Raw genomic sequence first — 19,364 nt, 5'->3', positions numbered from 1 at the left:
TAGCGAATGGTTTTTGGTACAACAATTTTGGAATGGTTTATATGAAGATTCAAGGAACATTCTCAATATGGGATCAAATGGAATGTTCACCGAAGTTGATGACAATCAAACATGGAACAAGATTGAGGAAATGGCGGTCCATAACTCACAATATAGTAGACCTCGCAAGGCTACTGGAGGAGGAAAGCATGAAGTGGACTCCGTTACTCAATTGGGTGCTCAACTTAGTGCTCACATTGACACAATCAATTTGAAGTTTGAACAAGCTATGGCTAGACTTGAAGAAAACTCAAAATCATCAAAGCATCATGTTAATGCCATGGCGGCATCCTCATCAATCCCAAGTGGGATATGTGAGAATTGTGGAACTTTGGGACATGACCAAGGTGAATGTAGGGGAACAAATGAACAAGTGAATGCTTTCCAAGCATACAAGAGTGGTACCCCTTATTCCAATTTTTACAATGAAAACACCAAATTCCATCCAAATCTCTCATACAAAAGCCAAAATGTTCAAAACCCTCAAACAACATACACTCCACCACCCATGAGAAACCAAAATCAAAGACCCTTTTACAATCAAAACCAAGGTTACCAAAATCAAAATCCATACAATCACCAAAATGACCAAGGTTTTGATGTCCAAAAAGCGGTCCTCCAAATGCAAAAGAATCAACAAGAATTTTTCACTCAAATGCAAAAAGATTGTTGGGAAATGTGTCCTCAACAATAGTGCGATCACATGATTTAAATATCATTATTAAATCTCATACCAAGAATACGAAAGGGATGATACATTACATATATATATAGTCAACTGGTCCACACATATCGGTAATGATTGGCTGGCTAGAGTTTGACATTTCATCGTCGTGACGGTGGTGATCGATTGATCCCTTGAGGTCACACCTAAAGGACGATTCCCTTAATTGAAAAGGTTAATTAGTTGTATACCGATACAGATTAATTAATTCCTTAAAATTGAACAATTTGATTTGTGAGAGAGAATATTGATATCTTATTGTAATGGGATTAAATAAGATTTATTTTAGTAATAAAATGCTTTATTACTAAAATTGTTTATTGTTTGAGAAATAATAAAGATAAGAATGAATGGTTGATTATAATTACAAGACATTGTGAATTATAATTATATGACCCATTTTATTTACGTGATCAAGTATCACTAGTCAATTTCTTGAATATAATTTAATTAATTTATAAAATGATATTTATGTGATAAATATGCATTTAATTAATTAGTAACATGTATCATACTACATGTGACATTTTGTGTGACAATTGACAAATTGACAAAATAAAATGGTAGTCCATTTTAAGACATGGACCGAAATGAAGGATGTCATGGTGGTGTATAGTTGATTATTTTATGAGATAATGCAAGTGTAATCATTCCTACACACACTAGCCTTACATACCTACAATATTGATAAGACAAAAAGAAAAAGCAAGATGCTCTCCCTTGGCCTCTCATGGGCCGGCTCTACTACTCCTATTAGAGGAGTTTTAGTTCTTTTTCTTTTCATTCTTACACTACCATTCATCTACATGCAAGTTGTTCATGTATTGTCCTCTCTTCTCTCTCTTTTATCTTCATCAAAAAGATGAGATTTTAATTGAAATTGTTCATGTAAGATTACTAAAATTATCAAAGTAATATATGAGTATTAGTAATCAAATTTAAGGTAAACCACAATATAAACATCTAGTACATGTTAGTTTGTGGGATTAAGGGATAGTTTTGGGTGCTACTAATTGGAGGGCTTCTAATTTGAAGTCAAGAATGTTCATCCATTAATGGAAAGCTCAAGAACTAACAAGAAGGAGATCTTGTTGGTGCCCAATATGACCGAAATTCATATGGTGAGAAAATGTTTTCTTATCTTCTTTCATTTTAGTTTGCATGCATAAGATCAATCTTTAATTTTATGACAAATTAAATTAATACATATATGAGTATGTTAAGTATATAGATCTACTTTTCCTTCAATCGGTATCAAGAGCCATGGTTGTTTGCATGGAAATCGGTTAAAAGTTTTTCCGAGTTATAAAGATTAACATATAAAACTTATAAAATTTGTGTTATTATGAGATATCACGAAATTAATCCATGAATGTTAAAATTTCTGGTCCTAAAATGTTTTAGGATATTTTGGTTAAATTTACGGATTTTTATTGTTCATATTATACAATAAGGGCATTTAAATATGATTTTATGAGTAAAAATGTCATTTTCGGTCTAAAATTAGCTATACTTCGAATTTTCCAGTGATTGTTGGATATGTTGTCACATATATTATTTTGAGATAACCTGTAAATTTTCATAATTTTTGGACTTGTTATGCTCGAAAAATGGATTTTTCATTATTAAATTCGGATTTAGGTGAAAAATAGGTTAATATGAGAAATATTTCGAATCTGGTCATAGAAATTTAGTATGTTGTCACATGCAATTTTACAAGATGTGTGTAAAATAATGGGCTATATTGAAGTCTTTTTGAATGATTTATGGATTTTTGAAGAAAAATAGTATAAATAGTAACATTATTAGTGAAAAATTAATAAAACATAATCTATGACTAAGGAAAAATGTCCAATGTTGCATTTTATTATCTTTTTCAGATCTAAAATTGAAAAGTTGATGAATAAAATTTTTCTCATGTTTTTATGATTATTTTATTAAAAACCGATAAACCGCAACATTGTTTTTCCGGAAAAATTTCGAAATTTTTGACCTAAGGTTTTGAACATTATGAGTGTCATGGTATTTTTCCAGAATGTTCATGAGTTTAAATTTTGAATTTTGAATTTATTTGAAATTTTGTGATTTATTTGAAGTTTATAGCTTATTTTTGTAATTTTTATTCCATTAATGGACAATTTTATATAAATGAGTTAATTATGGTCAAATTATTAGTGAAGACTAAATTTTGAGTCCTAAGAGGTTAGGGTAATTAACTTATGCATAAATATGAATTTATGTAATTTTTTGTGATTGTAAAATGTTGAAATCACGCAAATCCGTAAAAACCGAGTAATATACAATATTGGCTAATTAAAGGCGATTTAGCATAAAATTGAGCATGTTCATACATATTATAATGCTGCATTTTCTTTTATGATTGTCATAATTTTAATTTATGTAATTTTGAATTATATAATTTTACTTAGTATGGCCTTAGATTTTAATTGGTATTTCCCGAAATGTATGGGAATATCAATTCGGTTGTAATATTATTGTGATCTCGTATCACCGTTTTGTAATTTAATAGATTTATTTTATTTTAGTTACAAATGTATAATAGGAAATTATGTAATTTATTATGTAATTTTATTCATTCCGGAGTTCCCAAAGACGGATTTCTTCAAGAATGGCGATACATAAAGACGGTGTTACCTCGAGATGCGTGTCACAACCGAAGTTCAAGTGACCAATGGTGTTGGTTTCCGAATATGTAATAGTTAAATAGTTTTTCTATTTTAGGAAAGGCCATACTAGGATTTATTTATTTTTATGCTTGCATTTTATTTTATGTCGCATGCATCGCTAAATCGCCATAACTAAAACATGCATTGTCTTTTTATCGAGTTTATCGACCGTGTCAATTAGAATATCGTAGTTCACCGCTTTAGTTCACTTAAAACGTGATAGATAATAAATTGACATGACCTCTCGCTAAAATAATCAATTGAGACATAGCCTTACCAAATAGTAGAAACCATGAAAACCTATTTCGCGAGGGAGTGCACTCGGCTACCCCGGGGTACAAACCTTGTTACGTAGGGGAAGTGGGTGATAAATGTCTATCCACCGAATTCATGTTGATAAGGGTTTCATCGTCTACCCCGTGCTTAAGTTAATGTGGGTTTGGATAATGGACACATTTATTCGAAATTTGGATTGAACTCAACAAAAGTTATTGATAAGGGTTTCATCGGCTACCCCGTGCCCTTGTTGATGTGTTTTGGGCTATAGATAAACATTAGAGTAATTTTATCGACCAAGAGTTCTAAAAGTAGAATCGATTAAAAGGTTAATCCACCGAGTTATATTGATAAAGGTTTCATCGGCTACCCCGTGCCTAAGTTGATATGAATTTGGATCTTGGAATCATTTATCATAGTTGGGTAGAGGTCACTATGTAAATGCTATACTTGTTTTTCAAGTCTTAATAAAACGATAAATGTTAAGTTTTCCACTATTCCGTTGTTATATTGTTCTATTTCTTTACCACAATTCATATACGATATCATTTCGATTCAAAAACTCCATTAAAACATCGTATCTAAAGACAAAATTTGAATTTTCTTCTAAAGACCTCGAATGAACCATTGCTAAGAATCTCTTGTAAAGAGTATAGATTAAAGTTATTCATTATCAAACAGGTTTTTGATTCTTGACTAACACTTCTACTTACAATGGATTATGTTTCATATACTTAATTGAATTAAGTACCTTGAAGCGATAAATTGTTTTGGTAATTAGTTTTGTCAGAATTCGTAATTGACCAAAATAACGCAACCACTTCAATGAAAGTATTAAGACTAAAACGATTAAATTGAAGAGTAATCTTTATAAGATTCGCCTTTGCTTCTCTAAGTAAAGACTCATTGAAATGAGTGGGAGCATTCTCTTAAACCGTTAAGATGAGGACGAGGTTAAAGAAGTAAAATTAGAATGGAATTGATACAAGGTTATGTTAAAGGTAAAGTTGTTGAGAATGACAATACTAAACCTATCAATCCCGACCGATAAAGTTTCCATTGTCTTAAATGTTAGACACGAGAAAGGAAACTACCCCAAATTATTGAAGAATCAACAAGTTAGTTGTGGGACATCTAATGGGACCTTCTTCGTTAAATGTTTATTTGATTAAACATAAATTTTGCTAGTATTACTTCGTCAATATTAGAAACAGGTGGTGGTTTTCATCATTATGTTTGATACATAGGATGATTAGAATATGACGACTAGCAACAATGAAGTCGAGAGATAGAGTAATTGTGTACTCAATCTAGTTTTTGGATTTAAAGTGGTACTTAATTGTAACTATTAAGTGCATAAACTCTAAATAAGAATATAAACTTGTTAAGAGACAAAAGAGGTTTTCACTTTTGTGACCCTATACACCACGATTTGATGAATGGCTAGCCCATTATCAAGGTGATTATATTCTAAACCAAACTAGAATGACATATCATGTAGATGATGTAAGATTCAAATTGGTAACCCAAGATTAAACCTTAATTTTTGGAATGATGAACGCAAAGAGTTATCAAGTACTCTTGAAACCATTAGACTATTAATGGTATATGCGTATCTTGTATTCAAAGCAAGATATCTCGTGCCTTTTGGTTGAAAAAGGAGATCGAGATTGTAAATCATTGATCCTAAATAGGTTGATCATTTTCTTTTACCAACGATTTAAGTTGACACTAGTGTGTTCACTTAATAAGGTAAATAGAGAAATCTTTGAAGAAGTTCAAGAGTTCAAGGAATCACGATTTAGTCGTGATGGGATTATCAAAGTGAAGACTTTGATATAAGCCAAAGGAAATGTGATATAGTATCACAAGTTAATCTCTCTTAGCACGCATTATGAAATAATGTGTGGATGGATAAGAAATCAAACGCTATTCGATATGGTTTGAACTTCAATCAAGTTACTTTGAGTTACTTGATCCTTTTGAGGATTTTATCATTTTTGTCTAAATTATTTTTCCACTAAATCGAATCATATGAGATATGAAATGGTAGGATACCATGTTTGTAAGTTTTCACATGAAACAAATGCTCATTTTTCATTCATTTATCACGAGTACGACGGGTTTGCGGCTCGTGAAGCTGTCTTTCTAAAATACAAGTTTATTTTTAGAAGACAGAGTGGGAGAAATTATTCAAGAGCCACAAAGAATGTTATGTCGCAAGAAACTGGTCTTTCTTGGCTACATGAGACGTTTTGTGTAAGACGTTGTTTCTTTAAAACCTAGAAGGTTAAATTCGTCACTTATTAAGCAATGATGAATTCATGCTACTTTTAAGAAAGTAAAGAGCTTATAACTTACAAAAGAAATTGTTTGATTCAAGTTGATTACTTCTGGAAAATAATCAACAAATGACTTACATAAGAGTGTTTAAGTCGCAACTCATTACAAGGCTTAGAGCCACGAAAATCCGAAATAAAAGGCTTGATTAGTGACAAAGGGTTTTGCACTAATAAAGAGAGATTTCAAAGCAAGATTGGTCGCAAAAGGTTTTGCACTAATTGAAATGCTTAAGTCTATTTGGATCCTCTTAGGGATTGTGTTTCATTATGAGGATATGCGCACAACAAGTGAATCTAAAACCCACTTCTTCAAAAGAAGGAATGTATTCAATACATGTCATGAGTTTTATAGATTCTTGCAATCCTAAGATAATGTGAAACTTAAGAGAGGATCTTAAGTAGGACATCAATGAGTTGGAATCAACATTTTAATCATGTAGTAAAACATTTCTCGATAAGTCGAGAAGTTGTGTTTATACATGAAGTTTAGTGGGAGTTACGGGATTTTTAATTAGTCCGATATGTGGATGACATATTGATCATTGAGAATGATTTAAGACTTTTGGAGTATCATAATACATCTTGAATATCCGGATTTATGAAGATAAATCCACATGATATTAGCGTCAGTAAGAAGTCTTATGTTGATAAGATTCATGACTAGTTCAATTAAATTGAACATATTTGATTGATTTCATTTGCTTCCGCTGCCGAATCAATTAAAAAGAGATGATGTGCAACACTTCATATACTTTGAGTATGATGAATTGTTTTTCAAAATCGAATTTAAGTAATCTTTACCAAGTAAGCCATAAAGATTACCCTTAAGTGCTTGCAGAAGCATTAAGGCTATGATGCAAAGTGTTTATGATGCAATATTGTGTAAGGGTGTTACACAAGTGACAATTGACAATTGAGATTGCGCATGGTTTCCGACAAAACCATAATCAAAACACATTAGGATGGTTAAGATACCATTGTGGCAATGTTAATTAAGAAGTAGATTTTCTAGAATCGTGCTAGGCAATAAAGAACAATGAGAGATATTTATAACGGAAATTGAGTACACTTGCGATCATGAGATGTGCAAGAAGGATGAGTCCCGCACACTGTGAAAACAGTGGGAGCTATTCTTAGGCTAGAGGGCCTATGTCTTGATTGGATCTCGACACGTACTCAGAAAGTCGTGTAATGCAAATGTATACATTACAAAGGAAAACGCGTATGTAGTGAGGTTGAGTAAGGTACAAGAAATTGATAAAACCTACTAACCAAAGCCTTCTCAAAGGCTAAACATGACGAGTCATGTCATTTCAATTGAATTGAAATGAACAACTACGTACAAGATCAAATTAGATTATAGAACATGAAATAGTAATCAGGCATTGACTATTCATATGTGATAATCGCATTTGTCGTTCGAGTTTTACTTTAAAACTCTTTTATTATACTTTGTTTGATGCGACCATAATTGGCGCATATTTAGCCCCCGAATTACCATTGTTTCCATGCTTTTTAGTGCCTATTTGGGTCATTTCTTATCTTTAGTTCTTTGTTTTGCATATTCTTTGAGATTTTGATCCCTTGGTAGGAAAGGAGTAAGAATCTTGCATTTTCATGGCAAAACGAGGCTAAATTGATTGTATTCAATGACCAAGCATCAAGGAGAGACAAGACTAGAAGGCCTTTGTGTTGGGAAATGTGTCCTCAACAATAGTGCGTTCACATGATTTAAATATCATAATTAAATCTCATGCCAAGAATACGAAAGGGATGATACATTACATATATAGTCAACTGGTCCACACATATCGGTAATGATTGGCTGGCTAGAGTTTGACATTCTTTGTCGTGCGGACGGTGGTGATCAGTTGATCCCTTGAGGTCACACCTAAAGGACGATTCCCTTAATTGAAAAAGGTTAATTAGTTGTATACCGATACAGATTAATTAATTCCTTAAAATTGACCAATTTGATTTGTGAGAGAGAATATTGATATCTTATTATAATGGGATTAAATAAGATTTATTTTAGTAATAAAATGCTTTATTGCTAAAATTAATTATTGTTTGAGAAACAATAAAGATAAGAATGAATGGTTAATTATAATTACAAGAAGTTGTGAATTATAACTATATGACCCATTTTATTTATGTGATCAAGTATCACTAGTCAATTTGTTGTATGAAATTTAATTAATTCATGAAATGATATTTATGTGATAAATATGCATTAAATTAATTAATAACATGTATCATACTACATGTGACATATTGTGTGACAAATGACAAATTGACAAAATAAAATGGTGTCCATTTTAAGTAATGGACCGAAAATGTGGGTGTGTTAGTGGGTTTTGGTTGTTTTATTTTAATTGATAAAATAAACATAATGATGCCTACCTACAACTAGTCTTACACACCTACTATTTTTGAGAAGAGAAAAAGGAAAAGTTATGATGCCATTTTGAGGCTCCCAACCGTGTACTCCCTCTCCTTATGGGTTGTTGGTCTTTTTCTTTTATTCTTACACTACCATTCAATAAACATGCAAGTGTTCATGAATTTCCTCTCTTCTCTCTCTTCTATCTTCATCAAAAAGGATGAGATTTTAATCTAAATTGTTCATTTAAATTACTAAGATTACTAGAAGTAGTATATGAGTATTAGTAATAGATTTTAAGGTAAACCACAATATAAACATCTAGTACATGTTAGTTTGTGGGATTAAGGGATAGTTTTGGGTGCAACTAATTGGAGGGCTTCTAATTTGAAGTCAAGTATGTTCATCCATTAATGGAAAGCTCAAGAACTAACAAGAAGGAGATCTTGTTGGTGCCCAATATGACCGAAATTATTATGGTGAGAAAATGTTTTCTTATCTTCTTTTATTAAAGTTTGCATACATAAAATCCACCTTTAATTTTATGACAAATTAATTTAGACATATAAGAGTATGTTAATATGTATAAAGATCTACATTTCCTTCAATCGGTATCATGAGTCACGGTTGTTTGCATGCAAATTGGTTAAAAGTTTTTCCGAGTTATATGAATAACAAATAAAACTTGTAAAATTTGTGTTATTATGATATATCACGAAATTATTACATGCATGTTAATATTTCTGGTCCTAAAGTGTTTTAGGATATTTTGGTTAATTTTTCGGATTTTTATTGTTCATAATTTACAATAATGGCATTTAAATGTGATTTTATGAGTAAAAATGTCATTTTTGGTCGAAAATTAGCTATACTTCGAATTTTAAGTTGATCTTTGGATATGTTGTCACATATATTATTTTGAGATAACCTGTAAATTTTCATAATTTTTGAACTTGTTATGCTCGAAAAATGAATTTTTCATTATTAAATTCGGATTTAAGTGAAAAATAGGTTAATATGAGTTAAATTTCGAATCTGGTCATAGAAAATTAATATGTTGTCACATGCAATTTTACAAGATGTGTGTAAAATAATTGGCTATAAAGAAGTCTTTTAGCATGATTTATGAATTTTTGAAGAAAAATAGCATAAATAGTGACATTATTAGTGGAAAATTAATAAAACATAATCTATGACTTAGGAAAAACGTCTAATGTTGCATTTTATTATATGTTTCAGATCTAAAATTGAAAAGTTAATGAAAATAATTTTTCCATGTTTTTAAGATTATTTTATTAAAAATCGATAAACCGCAACATTGTTTTTCCGGTAAATTTTCGAAATTTTTAACCTAAGGTTTTTGAACATTATGAGTGTCATGGATTTTTCCAGAATGTTCATGAGTTTAAATTTCAAATTTTGAATTTATTTGAAATTTTGTGATTTATTTGAAGTTTAATGGCTTATTTTTGTAATTTTGGTCCATTTATGAACAATTTTGTAAATAAAAGTTAATTATGGTCAAATTATTAGTGAATACTGTATTTTGAGTCCTAAGAGGTTAGGGTAATTAACTTATGCATAAATATGAGTTTATGCATTTTTGTGATTATAAAATGTTGAAATCACGCAAATCCGTAAAAACCGAGTAATATATGATATTGGCTATTAAAGGCGATTTAGCATAAAAATTGAGCATGTTCATACATATTATAATGCTGCATTTTTCTTTATGATTGTCATAATTTTAAATTATGTAATTTTGAATTATGTAATTTTACTTAGTATGGCCTTAGATTTTAATTGGTATTTCCCGAAATGTATGGGAATATCGATTCGGTTGTATTTTTATTGTGATCTCGTATCACCGTTTTGTAATTTAATAGATTTATTTTATTTAGTTACAAATGTATAATAGGAATTATGTAATTTATTATGTAATTTTATTCATTCCGGAGTTCCCAAAGACGGATTTCTTCAAGAATGGCGATACATAAAGACGGTGCTACCTCGAGATGCGTGCCACAACCGAAGTTCAAGGGACCAATGGAGTTGGTTTCCGAATATGTAATAGTTAAAGAGTTTTTCTATTTTAGGAAAGGCCATACTAGGATTTTTTTTAATTGCTTGCATTTTATTTTATGTCACATGCATTGCTAAATCGCCAAAACTAAACATGCATTGTCTTATCGAGTTTATCGACCGTGTCAATTAGAATTATCGTAGTTCACCGCTTTAGTTCACTTAAAACGTGATAGATAATAAATTGACATGACCTCTCGCTAAAACAATCAATTGAGATATAGCCTTACCAAATAGTAGAAACCATGAAAACCTATTTCGCGAGGGAGTGCACTCGGCTACCCCGGGGTACAAACCTTGTTACGTAGGGGAAGTGGGTGATAAATGTTAATCCACCGAATTCATGTTGATGAGGGTTTCATCGGCTACCCCGTGCCTAAGTTAATGTGGGTTTGGATAATGGACACATTTATTCGAAATTTGGATTGATCTCAACAAAAGTAATTGATAAGGGTTTCATCGGCTACCCCGTGCCCTTGTTGATGTGTTTTGGGCTATAGATAAATATTAAAGTAATTTTATCGACCGAGAGTTCTAAAAGTAGAATCGATTAAAGAGTTAATCCACCGAGTTATATTGATAAGGGTTTCATCGGCTACCCCGTGCCCAAGTTAATATGAATTTGGATCTTGGAATCATTTATCATAGTTGGGTAGAGGTCACTATGTAAATGCTATACTTGTTTACAAGTATTAATATAACGATAAATGTTTTGTTTTCCACTATTCCGTTATCATATTGTTCTATTTCTTTACCACAATTCATATACGATATCATTTCGATTTTGATTCAAATCTCCATTAAAATATCGTAACTAAAGACAAATATGAATTTGCTTCTAAAACCTCATATGAACCATTGCTAAGGATCTCTTGTAAAGAGTATAGATTGAAGTTATTCATTATCAAACAGGTTTTTGATTCTTGACAAACACATCTACTTACAATGGATTATTTTTCATGTACTTAAATGAATTAAGTACCTTGAAGCGATAAATTGTTTTGGTAATTAGTTTTGTCAAGAATTCGTAATTGACCAAAATAACGCAACCACTTCAATGAAAGTTTTAAGACTAAAACGAACAAATGAAGAGTGATCTTCGTGAATTCAATTTTGCTTCTCAAAGCAAAGACTCATTGAAATAAGTGGGAGCATTCTCTTAAACCGTTAAGATGAGGACGAGGTTCAAGAAGTAAAGATAATAATGGAATTGATACAAGGTAATGTTGAAAGTAAAGTCATTGAGGAATGACGATACTAAACCTATCAATCCCGACCAATAAAGTTTCCATTGTCTTAAATGATTGGACACAAGAAAGGAAACTGCCCCAAATTATTGAAGAATCAACAAGTTAGTTGTGGGACATCTAATGGGACCTTCTTCTTTAAATGTTTATTTGATTAAACATAAATTTTGCTAGTACCACTTCGTCAATATTAGAAACCAGTGGAGGTTTTCATCATTGTACTTGATACATAGGATGATTAGAATATGACGACTAGCAACAATAATGTCGAGAGATAGAGTAATTGTGTACTCAATCTAGTTTTTGGATTTAAAGTTGTACTTAATTGTGACTATTAAGTGCATAAACTCTAAATAAGAATATAAACTTGTTAAGATACAAAAAGGGTTTTCACTTTTGTGACCCTATACACCACGATTTGATGTATGGCTAGCCCATTATCAAGGTGATTATATTCTAAAACAAACTAGAATGATATATCATGTAGATGATGTAAGATTCAAATTGGTAACCCAAGATTAAACCTTAAATTTTGGAATGATGAACGTAAAGAGTTATCGAGTACTCTTGAAACCATTAGATTGTTAATGGTATATGCGTATCTTGTATTCAAAGCAAGATGTCTCGTGCCTTTTTGTTTGAAAATGAGATCGAGATTGTAAATCATTTATCCAAAATAGGTTAATCATTTTCTTTTACCAACGATTTAAGTTGACACTAGTGTGTTCACTTAATAAGGTAAATAGAGAAATCTTTGAAGAAGTTCAAGAGTTCAAGGAATCACGATTTAGTCGTGATAGGATTATCAAAGTGAAGACTTTGATGAAAGCCAAAGAAAATGTGATATAGAATCACAAGTTAATCTCTCATAGCACGCATTATGGAATAATGTGTGATTAGATAAGAAATCAAACGCTATTCGATATGGTTTGGATTTCAATCAAGTTACTTTGAGTTACTTGATCCATTTGGGGATTTTATCATTTTTGTCTAAATTATTTTTCCACTAAATCGAATCATATGAGATATGAAATGGTAAGGGTACCATGGTTGTAAGTTCTCACAAGAAACAAATGCTCAATTTTTCCCTTTCAATTATCACGAGTACGACGGGTTTGCGGCTCATGAAGTTGTCTTTCTAAAATACAAGTTTATTTCTAGAAGACAGAGTGGGAGAAATTATTCAAAGAGCCACAAAGATGTTATGTCGCAAGAAACTGGTCTTTCTTGGCTACGTGAGATGTTTTGTGTAAAACGTTGTCGCAAGAAACTGGTCTTTCTTGGCTACATGAGACGTTTTGTGTAAGACATTGTTTCTTCAAAACCTAGGAGGTTAAAATTCGTCACTTGTTAAAAATGATGAATTCATGTTACTTTTAAGAAAGTAAAGAGCTTATAACTTACAAAGAAATTGTTTGATTCAAGATTGATTACTTCTGGAAAGTAATGAACATATGACTTACATAAGAGTGTTTAAGTCACAACTCAATACAAGGCTTAGAGCCATAAAAGTCCGAAATAAAAGGCTTGATTAGTGACAAAGGGTTTTGCACTAATAAAGAGATATTTCATAGCAAGATTGGTTGATTAGTGACAAAGGGTTTTGCACTAATTGAAATGCTTAAGTCTATTTGGATCTTCTTAGGGATTGTGTTTCATTATGAGGTTATGAAATACATAGCAAGTGAATCTAAAACCCACTTCTTCAATAGAAGGAATGTATTCAATACATGTCTTGAGTTTAGTAGATTCTTGCAATCCTAAGATAATGTGAAACTTAAGAGAGGGTCTTAAGTAGGACATCAATGAGTTAGAATCAACATTTTGATCATGTGATAAAACATTTCTCGATAAGTCGAGAAGTTGTGTTTATACATGAAGTTTAGTGGGAGTTACGGAAATTTTAATTAGTCCGATATGTGGATGACATATTGATCATCAAGAACGATTTAAGACTTTTGGAGTATTATAATACATCTTTGATATCCAGATTTATGAAGATAAATCCACATGATATTAGCGTCAGTAAGAAGTCTTATGTTGATAAGATTCATGACTAGTTCAATTTAATTGAACATATTTGATTGATTCCATTTGCTTCCGCTGCCAAATCAATTAAATAGAAAATGATGTATAACACTTCATATACTTTGAGTATGATGAATTGTTTTCAAAATCGAATTTAAGTAATCTTTACCAAGTAAGTTATAAAGATTACCCTTAAGTGCTTGCAGAAGCATTAAGGCTATGATGCAAAGTGTTTATGATGCAATATTGTGTAAGGGTGTTACACAAGTGACAATTGACAATTGAGATTGCGCATGGTTTCCGACAAAACCATAATCAAAACACATTAGGATGGTTAAGATACCATTGTGGCAATGTTAATTAAGAAGTAGATTTTCTAGAATCGTTCTAGGCAATAAAGAACAATGAGAGATATTTATAACGGAAATTGAGTACACTTGCAATCATGAGATGTGCAAGAAGATGAGTCCCGCACACTGTGAAAACAGTGGGAGCTATTCTTAGGCTAGAGGACCTATGTCTTGATTGGATCTCGACACGTACTCAGTAAGTTTTGTGATGGAAATGTATACATTACAAAGGAAAACGAGTATGTAGTGAGGTTGAGTAAGGTACAAGAAATTGATAAAACCTACTAACCAAAGCCTTCTCAAAGGCTAAACATGATGAGTCATGTCATTTCAATTGAATTGAAATGAACAACTACGTACAAGATCAAATCGGATTATAGAACATGAAATAGTAATCAGGCATTGACTCTTCATGTGTGATAATCGCATTTGTCGTTCGAGTTTTATTTTAAAACTCTTTTATTATACTTTGTTACATCCAAACGGGTTGTAGAGACAATTGAACCCCGTTAAAGTGAACACGGATTAGCATAGTATTCGCCCATAGTCACTTGTATGAGGTGACGTCTCGAAGTGACTAGAGTGTGATGCGATTGATGGCAAGTTCAAGTGCCATAGAGTCATGTGAGATGACTAGTCGATCACATAGGCAGACTGTTAGGAACACTTTGTCGGGCAGTGACCGCTTATAGAGTTCTGGCAAATTTATAAAGCCTGGTCGTGGCGAGAGCTACTATAGTATTCTAATGAGTCGATTCTTTTGACTAAAGACTATTCACCTAAGATGGCACAGTTTCAGATTAACTTTGATTTGTGTTACTACGACCTTCGTAAATGGGGTCAAATGGGCATATTTTGGGTTATGATGGCTGTGGCTAGTCGAAGGGAATAAGTGCGATAGGAATTGTCCACCCCTTGTCGGGGTTAAAACAATATCTCAGGGCCACTCGAGGAGTAATGAATCGGAAATACGTGGCCACGCTCGGAAGGTATCCAGTGGATAAATCTGGTCAATCGTTATTCTCCGGATCGAGGAAACCACTCTCGATATGATCACTTGCAAGTACGACCTGAAAGACACCTTGCATTGAGTGGGAGATAGTAATAGGACAAGAGAATTGGTGACGCACACTTGTCGAGGACAAGTGGGAGATTGTTGGGAAATGTGTCCTCAACAATAGTGCGTTCACATGATTTAAATATCATAATTAAATCTCATGCCAAGAATACGAAAGGGATGATACATTACATATATAGTCAACTGGTCCACACATATCGGTAATGATTGGCTGGCTAGAGTTTGACATTACTGTCGTGCGACGGTGGTGATCAGTTGATCCCTTGAGGTCACACCTAAAGGACGATTCCCTTAATTGAAAAAGGTTAATTAGTTGTATACCGATACAGATTAATTAATTCCTTAAAATTGAACAATTTGATTTGTGAGAGAGAATATTGATATCTTATTATAATGGGATTAAATAAGATTTATTTTAGTAATAAAATGCTTTATTGCTAAAATTAATTATTGTTTGAGAAACAATAAAGATAAGAATGAATGGTTAATTATAATTACAAGAAGTTGTGAATTATAACTATATGACCCATTTTATTTATGTGATCAAGTATCACTAGTCAATTTGTTGTATGAAATTTAATTAATTCATGAAATGATATTTATGTGATAAATATGCATTAAATTAATTAATAACATGTATCATACTACATGTGACATATTGTGTGACAAATGACAAATTGACAAAATAAAATGGTGTCCATTTTAAGTAATGGACCGAAAATGTGGGTGTGTTAGTGGGTTTTGGTTGTTTTATTTTAATTGATAAAATAAACATAATGATGCCTACCTACAACTAGTCTTACACACCTACTATTTTTGAGAAGAGAAAAAGGAAAAGTTATGATGCCATTTTGAGGCTCCCAACCATGTACTCCCTCTCCTTATGGGTTGTTGGTCTTTTTCTTTTATTCTTACACTACCATTCAATAAACATGCAAGTGTTCATGAATTTCCTCTCTTCTCTCTCTTCTATCTTCATCAAAAAGGACGAGATTTTAATCTAAATTGTTCATTTAAATTACTAAGATTACTAGAAGTAGTATATGAGTATTAGTAATAGATTTTAAGGTAAACCACAATATAAACATCTAGTACATGTTAGTTTGTGGGATTAAGGGATAGTTTTGGGTGCAACTAATTGGAGGGCTTCTAATTTGAAGTCAAGTATGTTCATCCATTAATGGAAAGCTCAAGAACTAACAAGAAGGAGATCTTGTTGGTGCCCAATATGACCGAAATTATTATGGTGAGAAAATGTTTTCTTATCTTCTTTTATTAAAGTTTGCATGCATAAAATCCACCTTTAATTTTATGACAAATTAATTTAGACATATAAGAGTATGTTAATATGTATAAAGATCTACATTTCCTTCACTTTGTACATATTATAGTAGAAGAGCATTGTTGAGAAAAGGATCCTTGAGTCCCCAAGGAAATCCCCAAGGAATTCATGAAGAAAAGAAGAAGAAAAGCTGCTGCCAGACAATCCGAACGGATTGTACACAATCCGTCCGTCCGCCCTCGCCAGTCCGAGCGTCCCTCAAAGGAATCCGCTCGGATTCCACCTCGCCAATCCGAGCGTCTTGACCAAGAATCCGCTCGGATTCTCCAGCCCAGATCCGGCCGTCCCGACTCCCATCCGCACGGATTTCAGTACAGCACGTTTTCGTTCTTCAAGCCACGATAAGAGAAGCCCTTCTCTCGGACAATACCGGAGTCTCCTTGCTCAACTTAAAAAGTGTAATTACTAGTTTAGCCCTTAGTTAACCCTAATGCATCCTCCCTAATTTTCACTATAAATACCCCATTAGTCTAATTAGAGGAGCATGTTCTTCTTATCAATAATTAGTGTAGTTAATATCAATCAAATCTCTCTTCAATATTGTAATCAAATATTACTCAAGTTTTAATTCAAGTTTTAGTTCTTTAATCTCTCTCTTGTTCTTCCTTTATTTTGGGTAATTAGAAGATTATTGGGTTTATTGGGAGATTGACAACCTTCCATCAATCATCAAGTTCTTCTATTATTCTTTGCATCTTTATTATTGGAATCATTAGTAGGTATAATCTCTTAATCCCTTTTTAATTATTGCTAATTACTTTCATTTATTCATCATGTTTCATTATGTTAGTATGATTGACAACCTTTCTAGCATGATCAATATGATAATGAGTGAGTAGTCTCTTAGCTAGGGTTTAATGGGTGATTAGGGGAAACCAACATGGGGAATGATTCATGCTTAAATTAATGTGCTTTCATATCTTATTTGCTTGCTTGTTTTGATCTTAATACATGCACATGTTATATTTGATGAAATGCTAAGCCTATGAATCCTTGCATTTACTATCATCTTCTATCCTTTCAACTTGACTTGTAAGACATAACCCAACTCGAGTCTTGTTAGACCATGCATGTGTTGAGTAGGAAAGATTAAGTCGACTTGTAGGTGTTGTACAATCTAATCGATTCGGCTCCGGGACCCAAACTTTCCTAGGATTGTAAGATATAACCCAACTCAATCCATCACAACAATAATTGCTTGCTTATAATTTGAGAACATGTTTGTATGATCATATCCCATGAATCCCCTATGAACCCATGACACCCTAGTGCCTTTAATCAATTGTTTACACCCCTTATTTTATTCATCTTGCTAGTTTATTTTCATTGTTATTTTAGTTTAGTGACCTTCTACATCAACCAAATTTGTGACACCCCTAGACACTACTAGTTACAATAGAATTCTCATTTCAATACCCGTCCCTTGGGATCCGACCTTTACTTGCCTCTTTACTAATTGTAGAGTTGCTCGTGGAGTATAAATTGTGTTTTGTATCGACCATTGACCAACGACCACATATGCTTAATTGTGAACACCAAATGGATCCGATCAAAAATGGCGCCGTTGCCGGGGACGGTGTTTAATTGATTTAAGATTTCTTTTATTGTTTTTAGTTGTGTCTTTTTCACCTTGGGGAAGTAAAACTCCTCAAGGTTTGTTCTAATTGTTTTCGAGTTGTTTGATATTTTGCATGTCTAGAAGGTTACAAAGAAATTTGTTACCTTTTGACCTTGAAATCGAAAGAACCTTGACGAATAATAGGAGACTTGTTAGGAGGAATTTGGGAGGTGTTGGTGAAGTTGTTCAACCCACTAGTGAGTTTGTCAATCCTTTCGCAATAGAAGGAGAAGAGAACCCATTAAACAATACCACACAAAATCCACCTACAATGCCTAAATTCTCGTCACACTCTATACCCACCGAGGAGGATCTACCAAATGGTACTCCTACACCACAACATCTCACCGGTAACTTTATTGCCAAGTCCGCCTTCATCCAACTAGTTGAGAGGAGCCAATTCGGGGGAATGCCTAGTGAGGACCCTCATTCTCATATGGAAACCTTTTGCGATTATTGTGAAGCTATCTCTCAAACGGGCGTGACTCAAGACCAAATAAGATGGGTCTTATTTCCTTTTTCGTTAATCGGCACCGCAAAGCAATGGTTGAAGGGCCTTGATAAGGCCACCCTTGGAATAGATTCTTGGAAAAAGCTAGCTCTAGCTTTCTACAAAAAATTCTACCCACCGAAAAAGACTAACATGCTAAGAGCTCAAATTACGGGTTTTAAGCAAAGGGATGAAGAATCTTTGTATGAAGCTTGGGAGCGGTTCAAAGGTATTTGTCGCTCATGTCCTCACCATGGACTTAGCGAATGGTTTTTAGTGCAACAATTTTGGAATGGTTTATATGAAGATTCAAGGAACATTCTCAATATGGGATCAAATGGAATGTTCACCGAAGTTGATGACAATCAAACATGGAACAAGATTGAGGAAATGGCGGTCCATAATTCACAATATAGTAGGCCTCGCAAGGCTACTAGAGGAGGAAAGTATGAAGTGGACACCGTTACTCAATTAGGTGCTCAACTTAGTGCTCACATTGACACAATCAACTTGAAGTTTGAACAAGCTATGGCTAGGCTTGAGGAAAAATCAAAAACATCAAAGCATCATGTCAATGCCATGACGGCATCCTCATCAATCCCAAGCGGGATATGTGAGAATTGTGGAACCTTGGGTCATGACTCAAGTGAATGTAGGGGAACAACCGAACAAGTTAAT

General features: G+C 32.9%; 1 non-coding gene across 1 annotated transcript; it reads right to left on the bottom strand.

Moving 5' to 3' along the window:
* Positions 1-18,839: 18,839 nt before the first annotated feature.
* Positions 18,840-18,946, bottom strand: LOC141602788 (small nucleolar RNA R71). The gene has a single exon (XR_012524697.1). It is a non-coding gene; the product is annotated as a small nucleolar RNA R71 (small nucleolar RNA).
* Positions 18,947-19,364: the final 418 nt, after the last annotated feature.

Source organism: Silene latifolia, chromosome 9 (genome assembly GCF_048544455.1).
Source record: "Silene latifolia isolate original U9 population chromosome 9, ASM4854445v1, whole genome shotgun sequence".
Classification (NCBI taxonomy): Eukaryota; Viridiplantae; Streptophyta; class Magnoliopsida; order Caryophyllales; family Caryophyllaceae; genus Silene; species Silene latifolia.
Note: the sequence above shows the minus strand (reverse complement) of the source record. Positions and strands in the feature narration are given on the sequence as shown.